This window comes from Triticum aestivum, chromosome 5B (assembly GCF_018294505.1).
Source record: "Triticum aestivum cultivar Chinese Spring chromosome 5B, IWGSC CS RefSeq v2.1, whole genome shotgun sequence".
NCBI classification, from domain to species: Eukaryota; Viridiplantae; Streptophyta; class Magnoliopsida; order Poales; family Poaceae; genus Triticum; species Triticum aestivum.
Window position 1 is genome coordinate 429,086,147 of NC_057807.1, and position 12,247 is coordinate 429,098,393.

Below are 12,247 nucleotides of genomic sequence, written 5' to 3' on the forward strand. Positions count from 1 at the left end.
TATTACTTTTTCCTATTTTTTCTTAACTGTTTTAAGTACATAGTGAACATTTTTTAAATGCACTATGAACATATTCTAATACATGATGAATATTCCTTGACTACATGATGAATAATTTTTTAAATACTTGATGAACATTCTTTAGAAAAAGTTTGAAACTTTACAATACACGTTTTGACTTTTCAAAGCTGAAGTGTAAAAGTGATCTGGTGAGCGCAAAGTCCATACAAAGTACAAACAATACCACAATACAAACTGATCTACGGGTCCAAGTGCTCCTTATCTGTCGACATGTTGGACTGCTGCTCATTGGTCCGAATCTCATCATAAAAGTAGGAAATGAAACCCCAGATAGAAATTGCGAGGGCAACACCTTTGGTGCCACTGAATGGTTCATGGAAGAAAGGACGGCAAACACCTCGGTGATTGAGATGAGCAATGTCATGTGTTGAGTATCATGATTATTAGGAAAGCTAGGATAGCGTAGGATTTTATTCTACCTTGCCTTGTACTCCAAGATAATCATGTACTCCTATATATATGCCCATGAGGCTCAAGCAATACAACGAATTATTCCACCAAACCTCTCTCTTCCTTTCAACATGGTATCTATTGCAAGTCGATCCTAAACCCTAGCCGCCGCCGCTTCCGCACCCGCGCGCCGCCCCTGGGGTGGTCGGCCTCCATGACCGCCGCCGGGGGCCGCGCCGCCCGTACCTAGGGTTCGTCCGCCGGCCGTGTTGGCCGGCTGCCCTAGAGAGTCTTTTTCCCGATCCTTTGATCCGAAGTTTTCTCTCTTTCGTCGGTCGCTTTGATCGGCGTCTACTTTTTGGTTTTCCGATCTTTTCTTGATCGGTTTGCGTCGCCCACCGCCGCCGTCGACACCTCGCGCCTCTACTCCGACATCGGCGCAACCGGCCGGCTACTTCACCGACCCAGCGGCCTCGCGTTACAGGCAGCTCTCAAGACCGTCGTCCACGCGCCGGCCCGCTCATCGATCTACGCCGGCCGTCACCGCCCTGGTCCGACCGGGACTCCTGCATCACCCCGTCCCGGCGGCCTCGCGCCATGTGGCGGCCAATCATAGCCGCCCTGCCGCCCGCCTCCGCCGGCTTCATCTCGGACTCCGCCGCCACCACGCCTCCACCGAGCGGCGTCCCCGACCTTGCGCGCGATCGGCTTGATCATCCACTCGCCGCCGTGATCCGCCTCATCTACGCCGCGTGACCGGCCTGGCCCGTTAGTTACGCGCGCCTCCGCAGGTCCCGTGAAGATCGTCTCCGAGTTCAGCGCGCCCCTCCGCCGATCGAGCAACGGGCTGCCGCTGCATCGCCCCGTCGGGCCGCAGCGCCGCCGCCCCGTGGTTCATCTCCCGGCTGCACCGAACCGCGTCACCGCTGCGTCGCCCCTTCAGGTCGTAGTGCCGCGGCCCGCAGTCTACCGCCGCCCCGAGGCCGTCCGCTCCAGGCCGTCCCCGTGGCTGCACCGACCCTCGCGCTGCCGCTGCGTCGCCCCGTCGGGCCGTAGCGAGCGTGGCACGCGGTCCACGCCGTCGTCTCGAGGCCGTCCACGCGGTTGCACCACCCCGCGCTCCGCCGTTGTGCCGCCCCTTCGGGCTGTAGCACCGCGGCCCTTGCGACCGTCCCGAGGTCTTCCGTCGTCGCCCCGACCTGCCCGCCGCCGCTGCGTCACCCCTTCGGGCCATAGCGCCGCGGCCCGCGGTCCACTGCCGTCCCCGCGCGTCGACTTCCTGTGGCATGCGCCGCACCACCTCCTTTGGCGCGGGAACGCCACCGTCCGCGCCGGTCTTCGTCACGTTGTCGGGTTCTTCGCCTACTTCGAGCACCGCTGCCGCGCTCCTAACCTAGCCGCCGCCGCCGTCGTCAGGCCGCCGCCGCCGCTCTTCTTTTGTAACCGCCGCCGCTACCCCCATAGCCGCCGCAGCCGACCGTCCACCTCCTTCATCTTCGTCCAGCACCAGCCCGTCGCCAGCATCGTCGTCATCTACCCCGACCGCTTCATCTACTTCGACAACCGCGGGCGACATTGGCCCCGTGCCGATTGGCGCTGCAACCGTCGCCGAGTCCTTCTCTGCTGGCCACTTCGACTTCTTCGACATGGCGTACAACTCGTGCAGGTCCCTGTCTACGCATGCCCGGTGCTGGCAACACTGCCGCGTACCTTCGTCCACGACGTGTCCCCGGGCCCGGCAAGCCTGGTGCGACGCTTCGTCAACTTCGTCTTCGTCCGTCTACGCATGCCCGGTGCTGGCAACACCGACGCGTGCCTTCGTCTACGATGTGTCCCCGGGGTTGGCAACCCCGGCTCGACGCGTCGTCAACATCATCTACTTCCTGGCGCACCACTACTTCGACACCACTGCGCCCACGACTAACTCGGCGCCTCCTTGCGCCCGCGGCTCCACGGTGACTTTCTCGACACCGGCTACCCCGACTCGACATCGACCACGACATTCTTCGCACGGCTACCTCGACCACGGCTCCACCACCCACGCTCTCGGCTACCTCGACAAACGGCACAAAGGGCTATCGCCTTGCTTGAGCAACCTCGTCGGTTGCCACTCCAGCCACGACTCCGCGATGCGTCGACCGTTACGACTGTGGGGGGGGGGGGTGTCCGTCGGCTTGCCTTCGGATTCTTCTCCAGTCTCACCGTCTGCGTCGCTACCTTTATGACTGCGGGGGGATGTTGAGTATCGTGATTATTAGGAAAGCTAGGATAGCGTAGGATATTATTCTACCTTGCCTTGTACTCCAAGATGATCATGTACTCCTATATATATGCCCATGAGGCTCAAGCAATACAACGAATTATTCCACCAAACCTCTCTCTCCCTTCCAACATCATGACAACACCGGCAAGCAGCGTTGAGCCGTAGAAGATGGCACCAATCGTGCCGACAAAGAAGCACTGGAAAGCCGTGGCTGAACTAACGAGCATGAAGTAGTAGCCTGCCTCGCCGAGGTCGAACCTCCGTGCTTCGTCTGGAATTTCCTGCACTCTTTCAAGGGAAATCCTTAATTTCTTTCAGTTACTGGTGTACCCATGAGGCACACCATCCTTGCTTGGCACCATGACCCATTGGGTATTTTTCGCTAGTTACTAGCCTATTTTCTAACATGTTACCATGTGCTTAACTTGGTACCCATACAATTGCAACATCATAAATTATTGGGTTGAACTTATGTTTCAATGAACTTTTTTTGCACTCTTTTATTACCAAGTAACTAATTAACATTCTTGACACCAGCCATTTGGTAAAAAGTTACCACGTGGGAACTTTGATACTGATAAAGTGATCATAAACCATTTTTTTTCAAGTTGGTGTCATATGTTACATATGTTATTGATCTTATTATGTTACATATGCTATTAATCAGATTCATATTCGAATTCTCATCTGAACGAATCGAACACGTCTTAGTGTCCCCATCCATACATACTTGTCGTTTTAGAAGTGAGCACAATAGTCTTGACATTCATAAATACATGTCGTTTTAGAAATGAGCACAATCTTCAACATGCATTACAATATATAAACAATTTCTTCTTAAGAAATCTAATATTATCTTCATCTATCCAGGAAATCCAATCATATACTCCCTCCATCTCTTATGGAAGGTCACGATGAAAAATATATTTTGCATCTATACAAGGCCACTAACAGTAATCGAGTCAAAAATTAATAATATTTTTTCGTACTAACAATTTATTTCATACTTGCATGCATGTAGATAGCGTTAGGACTCGATCAACGATGCATGGGTGGAGACGGGGAGTGTACTCCCTGCGCATAGCACTGTTTGATCGCGAGGTGCTCGTGCCGCGCGGTCCATGCGGGCCTATCGTTTTCATAAGATCTTGTTACTATGTCAGCGATGCAAGCGTGTAATTAATAATACTACTGCCAGCCCTGACAACAGTGTGGTTGGCTGGTTGCGATCTTAATTAACGGCAGCAGCAATAGTGCAGTTGTACGAAAGAGACCTGCATTTGACAAACTTACGTGGAATTCGCGGTTCACGAGCATGCCGACGGCGCTGAAGGCCGTGGCCGTGATCCCGATGACCATCTGGATCTCCAAGACGAGCGTGTACGTGACCGCCGCGCCGGCGCGCGCCGCGTGCTGCGCCTGGCTGAGCTCCATGAGGGGCAGCACGAGGCCGTACAGCGCCGCGGAACCGAGCGTCATGGCGAACCCGGCGTAGTACTGCGCCCGGGACACCCCCGCGGGGCGGTCCCCTCCGCCGTTCAGCCCCAGCATGGCGGCGCCCACGACGATCAGCACCACCGCGTTCACGGAGAAGGCGGTGAACCGATGGCGCACCACCACCAGCACGAACACGGCCGTGAAGGCCAGCTGCGTGGAGACGAGGATGGAGGTGGTGGACACCGGGAGGTAGGCCAGCCCATAGGCGTAGAGGAAGTCGATGAGCCCGATCACGAGGCCGATGGCGACCGTGGCGGCCAGGAGGGTGCCCGACATGAGGGAGAGCGGGGCGGCCTCCGTGGCGCTCTCTTCGCGCTGGCGGCGGCGGCGGGAGAAGAAGGAGACGCAGAGCGGCGGGAGCAGGAGCGGCCACGCAGCGGTCTGGAGCAGGCAGGTGAGCCACTTGCGCGTGCCGCCGTGGAGGAAGTAGGCGCGAAAGAGGAGCGGGCCACACACCGTGCCAACAGCCATGAGGAGGAAGTTGACGACCACGACGGGGTTGCGGTAGAGTGGTTTAGCGCCGGCGCCGCCCCGCTGGTCCGAACCGCCACCGTCATTGTATGCTTGCTGCTGCGGGCTCAGTGGTGTCGCTTCTATCTCCATCACACGGCCGGCCGAGTGATTGCTTTGCTGTGGCCCAAAGCACGCACACGAACAAACCTTCTTCTCACTCGGCTCAACTGCCCATATACGTGCGTTATGCAGAGGGTCTTATAGGAATACGTACAATGTGTACACTAAAGGGCATCACACCCGCGGCAGTTAAGCACTAGCAGATTCATTGGACCTGGCGAGATCCGAGTTGGGATCCCGCCTTACCATTTAAAATTGTAATCCGAACATATGGCCCCTTTGCAACGGCCGAGACAAAAATAGCCATCTTTTCATACTGGAAAACAAACCAAATGCGGAAAAGATTGTGCGGCAAAAATTGTAGATAGATTTCTCTTGGCAGCAGTATGTACCCAAAGATATCATCTCTTGCGCCCAGTTGTTTACCCCACAACATGCCATCTTGTTGACCATCATCCTCAACCACTTCTCCCAGCCAAACACCCACAGGAATACCATATTCCTCTTTCCTCATCTGCGGTGGCATCCAAGGTATTATTGAAGTAGATAACAATTTACCAGGGTCGTAATTAAAAGCAAGAAAAACATACCACTCGCAATCCCCTGCCTTTCTTCCTTTTTGCTCACTTCCACTGACCATAAGCATCAAAGTATTATCCTGAGAGACGCACAGACCTTGAACCTCATCTGTCATAGATCCATCATTCCTGTTATGTACAACAGGGGACTGCTTCACCAGTTCAGTTGTAGATTCTGAACTCCCAACCAAGGTCCGAATTGATTTCAATCCTTGCAATTGCGGAAGCATCTCCTTCATACCCAGTTGCTTGTGCGCGACCCGGATTGCTACCTAAATCGTCGACTCGACCCCTGCTGCCCCTTCATCTTCTCCGCGTCCACTGGAATCGCCTTGCCTGCTGCTGGCATAACATGCTTCTTGTCACCCGTCGGTCTCAATCCAACCCTCTTGAGCCTTTGATCTCTCCCAATATTTCCAAGGTCATGCCCCAGCCAGTCGCTAGCTCTCGCACGCATCTGATTCAAACATCCCATCGGATTTTTGGATCGCTGGAGAATATCCACCGCCCTCCGTTTAAAAAGTCTCCACTCGTCACCGGTAGTGACGCCGCCCTGAAACCGCACCTCCTCGGGAACCACAAAACCTTCCATGGCCAGCATCACCAGCGGAGCTTCACTTCCCCTTCGCCGCCATCTCCACATCCACCTCTGCCGAGCCGTAAGTGATCCTCCACTCTGAATCCTCCCCCAGAAATCTCGGAAGGGATTGGATTATTGTAGATTAGATAGAAGAGAGATTGAATGGAGGAAGGGAATCAGGGAAAGAGGATAGGGGAAGCTAAGATCTGAGATCAGGAAAAAAACGAGGATTAAAAATCAGAGAGTAGAAATGGGAGGATGGACGGCATAACGCCAGTCGCCGGCAAATCGCCCAAATCGCCACTCGGGATACTGTAGCAGGGGAAAGTCACCGCTTATGTTCCCGACTGCAAATCATTTTCGCCAACTGCCTTGGAAGATGCACAGATGAGCAATTTGAGCACATACTTAAAATTATTAAGAAGTTGATTAGGGGCTGGTCTCCAAAGCTCCTAAATAGCGCTGGGAGGGAAGTTTTAATCAAGGCAGTCCTTCAAGCCATTCCAACCTATTCTATGAGTTGTTTCCGTCTCTCCAAAAATATGTACAAAAAGATCACAACTGCCATTGCGAGGTTTTGGTGGGGAGGAAATGAAAATACGAGCAAAATGCATTGGAAGAAATGGAAGGATATTGCTGCTCCCAAATGTGTGGGTGGTATGGGCTTTAAAGACCTTGAGTTGTTCAATCAAGCAATGCTTGCTAAACAGGGTTGGCGACTTCTCATACAACCGGATTCACTCTGTGCCAGGGTGATCAAAGGCAAGTATTTTCATGATGTTGATTTTATGACGGCGACAAGGAAAAAGAATGCCTCGCATACATGGAGGGCAATTATGTATGGACGGGAAGCTCTAACTCATGGCCTGATCAAACGTATTTGTGATGGTAGCAATACTAGAGTTTGGGAGGATCCCTGGATTCCTTCAAACTTGGGTTTTAAACCCCTTTTACGTCTTCAAAACTCGACCGTGAATATGATCGAGGACTTGATCGACCCGTACAATGGAGACTGGAATAGAGAGGTTTTACAGAATAATTTCCTTCCTATTGATGCGGCTGCTGTGCAAATGATTCCTTTGGGAAGGATGGAAGAAGATAACTGGGCATGGCATTTAGAGAGAAGTGGAAATTTCAGTGTCCGGTCAGCTTACAGGGCAATGCTTGGTGCTCGGCAGCAAACAAATAATATAGCTAGCTCGGCAGGTGATGATAGAACATTTTGGAAGAAGCTTTGGAAGATGCCTTTACCCCCAAAGGTCCGTAATTTTTGGTGGCGTGTGATTAGGAAGTTTATCCCATGCCGATCTATTCTGAAGGAAAGACATATTGAACAAATCAGTTTCTGCGAGGATTGTGGATGTGAAGAAACAATCACTCATTCTTTGTTCGATTGTACATGGGCTAGGCTGTTTTGGCATCAAATAAGGAACATGTTGGGTGTCAAACTTCCTCGTTTGCATCCGGACTCATGGGCGATGGATATGATTGATGGAGGTATGGTCAGTGATACAGATGCCGCTGTCATCTTATGTGGATGTTGGTCTGTATGGTCAGAGCGCAATGCAAAGAAGCACGGAGATAAAGGGCGGTCGATCCAATGCTCGGTGAAATGGACTGCTGATGTGACTATGGATTTGATAATTTCATCAAAAGAAGGAAAGAAAATGCCTACTAAGGCTGACGATAAATGGCGACCCCCGGAAATTAATTGCACTAAGTTGAATGTGGACGCAAGTTTTTTGGCTGATTGTCTCCAAGGAAGTACAGGGGTAGGTGTGCGCGATCATGAAGGTAAACTCATTCCTGCCCAGGCACTATGGTATGAACATGAAGCCAATTCTTTTGTTATGGAGGCGTTGGCTATTAGAGATGGAGTCCGACTTGCAGGTAATATGGGTCTCCCGAACATCATCGTTGAAACTGATGCTTTGGCTATTACGAAGCTCTGGAATACCAATAATTTTGGGCGTTCAGAAATTGCTATTGTGCTTCAGGAAAGTAAAGAGCTTTCAGAGAGTTTTTAGTTTTTTGTTTTGTCTTATGTTCCTAGAAAGGCTAATGAGCTTGCACATCTATGTGCAAGGCAAGCTAATCCTCATAGAAAGTGTTGTGTCTGGATAAATTTTATTCCTAGATTTCTAGAGGCTTGTCTGTACAAGGACTGTAACTCTCTGTCTTGATCAATATAGCTCTTTGAACTGCAAAAAAAACGACTATCCTCAAACCTCCCATATCCGTACGGACCACAGAAGCCATGCAACACGGTTTGTACTGGTCCATGGCGCGGTCCGGACGTAGTTTTTCCCGTAAATTGAAGACAAACGTGGGGGAACTTTCGGGAGTCTGGACCACTCACACGTCCGCTTCTGACCACCCTGGTCTACCCAAACCCCTTCCCCCTTGCCCGGGCGCGTTTCCGTCCGGCGCCAGCTGCCCGCATTTATGCCGCTGCAGAGCATGCCGCTCCACATTGAAGACGGTTCACGGCAGACACGACCTCTCACTGCCTTCGCCATTGAAGCGGAGCGCCGGACGAGGGCGCCGCCCGAGACACATCTCCGGTGTCCATGCCTATTCAATGCCAGACACGCGTAACTGGACGGGACATGACATATATATACCACGCCCGTTCAATGCCCCGTTTGTTCATATGCCGCAGGCAGGCTTGCTGGCCGAGAAACCCACTCTGACGCCGCGTATTGACGCACCCAAACACCTGGCCTCACCGGAATCCGCTATTCAAAGGTGGCCACACCCAGTCAATTACACTCAACAACACAAGTCGCTCCCCATCCTCCTGCTTTGCACTGCATCTGCCATGACTGCAGGCGGCGAAGCCCTTGCTGCCGCCTAGCAGAGGCGCCGTGCTAGGCGATCGAGGCCGGCTTGCCGGCCAGCTCGCCCGAGGTCTCCGACGATGGGGGTGACATCACGATGGCGACGGGCTTCGATGATCGCCCAGGTTACCGCACCTCATGTGCACACCAGCTTCACCATGGAGTAGGCGCAGATGCACTACAAGGCCGCCATAGGGGAGGTGTAGCCTGGGTCAGCACCTTTGTCGGTGTTCCAGTAGGCGCAGGAGGAACAACGGTACAACCTGTTCATCCTGGAGCAGCATCGGCTAGTGGAGGGCCAGATCTACGACGAGCGTGCGAGCGAGGAGGCCGTGACGAACCCCAACTTCATCATGAAGCAGCATGCCATCTACGATGTCGTCCGCGCTCAAACCGCTGCTCGCCAGGAAGCGGCAGCCACGGAGGCGCAGTTGTAGGCAACCACGGAGGAGAACAACTCCAGGTGCGCCTCCTACGCGCCACTACCACCATTTCCATCGTGGGATGGCGACAGTGCCGGAGCCACCATTTCCATCATGGACCTACGTCCACCGGCAATGGAAGGGTCACAGACTCCTCCGAGGATGAGTAGGCCACAGGAGGTGGCAGGGCCTTATGTCCCATGTGGACCGGTCCATCTCCCGTGTTCTACTCTTCCCCGTCGGAGACCGCACCTTGACTTCACGGGTCTTATCGCCGGTGCTCATGGAGACGACGGATGAAGGACGACATGGGCTTGGACGCCAGCCAGCGCTGCCATAGGATATGTTTAGGGTCGGGTCATTTTTTTTATTCTAAATGATCAAAATGTAATGAAAGTCCGCATTGTCTGTATGAAATTCATCATGTTTATATGAAATAATACCTTTTTGCGGTGTGTTTGCCGAGATCCGATGAATTGTATTTATGATCAGCTTATCTATGCATATTATTTGAGTCTTATCTGAATTTATATGCATGATTTGATATCTTTGCAAGTCTCTTCGAACTATCGATTTGGTTTGGTCACTAGATTGGTTTTTTCTTGCAATGGGAGAAGTGCTTAGCTTTGGGTTCAATCTTGCGGTGTCCTTTTCCAGTGACAGTAGGGGCAACAAGGCACGTATTGTAATGTTGCCATCGAGGATAAAAAGATGGTTTTTTTATCATATTGCTTGAGTTAATTCCTCTACATCATGTCATCTTGCTTAATGCGTTACTCCGTTCTTTATGAACTTAATACTCTATTTGCATGCTAGATAGCAGTCGATGTGTGGAGTAATAGTAGTAGATGCAGAATCATTTCGGTCTACTTTACACGGACATGATGCCTATATTCATGATCATTGCCTTATATATCGTCATAACTTTGCACTTTTCTATCAATTGCTCGGCAGTAATTTGTTCACCCACCGTAATATTTTCTATCTTGAGAGAAGCCTCTAGTGAAACCTATGGCCCCCGGGTCTATTTTCCATCATATAAGTTTTCGATCTACAATGTTAGTTTCCTATTTACTTCCTTTGCAATCTTTTACTTTCCGGTACATAAACCAAAAATACCAAAAATATTTACCTTACCGTTTATCTATCTCTATTAGATCTCACTTTTGCAAGTAACCATGAAGGGATTGACAACCCCTTTATCGCGTTGGGTGCAAGTTGTTTGATTGTTTGTGCACGTATTCGGTGACTTGTTTGTTGTCTCATACTTGATTGATACCTTGGTTCTCAAACTGAGGGAAATACTTACTCTACTTTCCTGCATCACCCTTTCCTCTTCAAGAAAAAAACCAACGTCAGCTCAACAAGTAGCAGACAGTGGTGAGGCAGCAGGCGGCTTATTCATACAGTCACGATCACATTCATTCAACGCCCCGTCAAAGTCGCAACTATAGCCGACGTATTGAATCACCAGCAGTTTCCAACAGCGAGCTGCACCATAACCCACCCCGTAATAATGACCCGCCACGCGGACATGACCCGCCCCATGATCATAATGCCACTCAGGCCCTTGTAGATCAAGCTAGAGCACGTCGTGAGGCAGAGTTAGCGGCTCAATTGGGGGCTCAACAACAGTTTCAGTTAAACCCTTTTTCATCTTTGGAGGCTGGGATTGCCTCCGAGACAGTTGGTGTATCGTGTCTCGTGGCGGCTTTGCGCAATGAACGTTTGCCTAAGGATTTTAAGGGCCCCCGTAAGGTGCCTAACTATAAAGCTGATCTTCCGCCTGAGGCTCGGATTGAGAGCTATGAGTTGGCCATGGAGATGCTAGATGTTAATGATGTTGTATGTGCCAAATACTTCACCATGATGTTGGATGAGCCGACTTGAACCTGGTTGAAAAGGCTACCTGCCAATTCCATTAACTCATGGGCTGAGTTGAGGGCACGCTTCATTCATATCTTTAAAGGAACATGTAAGCAACCTCTGTCAATAATTGATCTGGACAACTGTGTGCAGCGAGAGGATGAATCGGCTCACCATTGGGTCCGCCGGGTTTTGGTTATTATCCACTCATCGGATAGCATTGCAGCAGGCTCCCTTGTGCTGATTCTGGAGAAGAATTGTCACTTTGCACCCCTTAAGTAGAAGCTAGGGCGGCTTAAACGTCACTGCAATTGTCACGCCCAAGATGCGACCCTATCCTAAAGGAACTCGAAGGTCCCACCAAGGATAGAAGCGCATCTTGAAGACGCTTTTGCAAGGTGGATATCATTACATCAACATTACATAATAGATGGGGATACATACAAAAGGCACACAATGCCACACAAATACAACATCATCTTACATAAGAGCACCATCCGACTATGGATGAAACACAAACAGGAACTCAAACGACATCCACCCTGCTAGCCCAGGCTGCCGACCTGGAACCTATCCCCTGATCGAAGAAGAAGTAGAAGAAGAACTCCAAAACAAGCAAACATCGCTCTCGCGTCATGATCATTGCATAACCTGTACCTCCAACTGTTGTTGTAGTAATTTGTGAGCCACGAGGACTCAACAATCCCATTACCGTGGGTATAAAGACTAGCAAAGCTTAAATGGGAAAGAAGGATAAGTGGTGAGATTGCAGCAGCGACTAAGCATGATATGGTGGATAACATACGCAAATAAGAGCGAGAAGAGAAGCAACGGAACAGTCGTGAAGCTAGCAATGATCAAGAGGTGATCCTGAACTCCTACTTACGTCAAACATAACCCAAAACCGTGTTCACTTTCCGGACTCCGCCGAAAAGAGACCATCACGGCTACACACGCGGTTGATGCGTTTTAATTCGAATCTGGTGTCAAGTTATCTACAACCGGATATTAACAAATTCCCATCTGCCACATAATCGCGGGCATGACTCTCGAAAGTTTATACCCTGCAGGGGTGTCCCAACTTAGCCCATGATAAGCTCTCACGATCAACAAAGGATATTCCTTCTCCCAGGAAGACCCGATCAGTCTCGGAATCC

At 51.1% G+C, this 12,247-nt stretch overlaps 1 pseudogene; it reads right to left on the bottom strand.

The window, feature by feature from the left end:
- Positions 1 to 260: 260 nt before the first annotated feature.
- On the bottom strand, positions 261 to 4,896 carry LOC123116308 (purine permease 3-like; annotated as a pseudogene).
- Between the last annotated feature and the right edge of the window lie 7,351 nt (positions 4,897 to 12,247).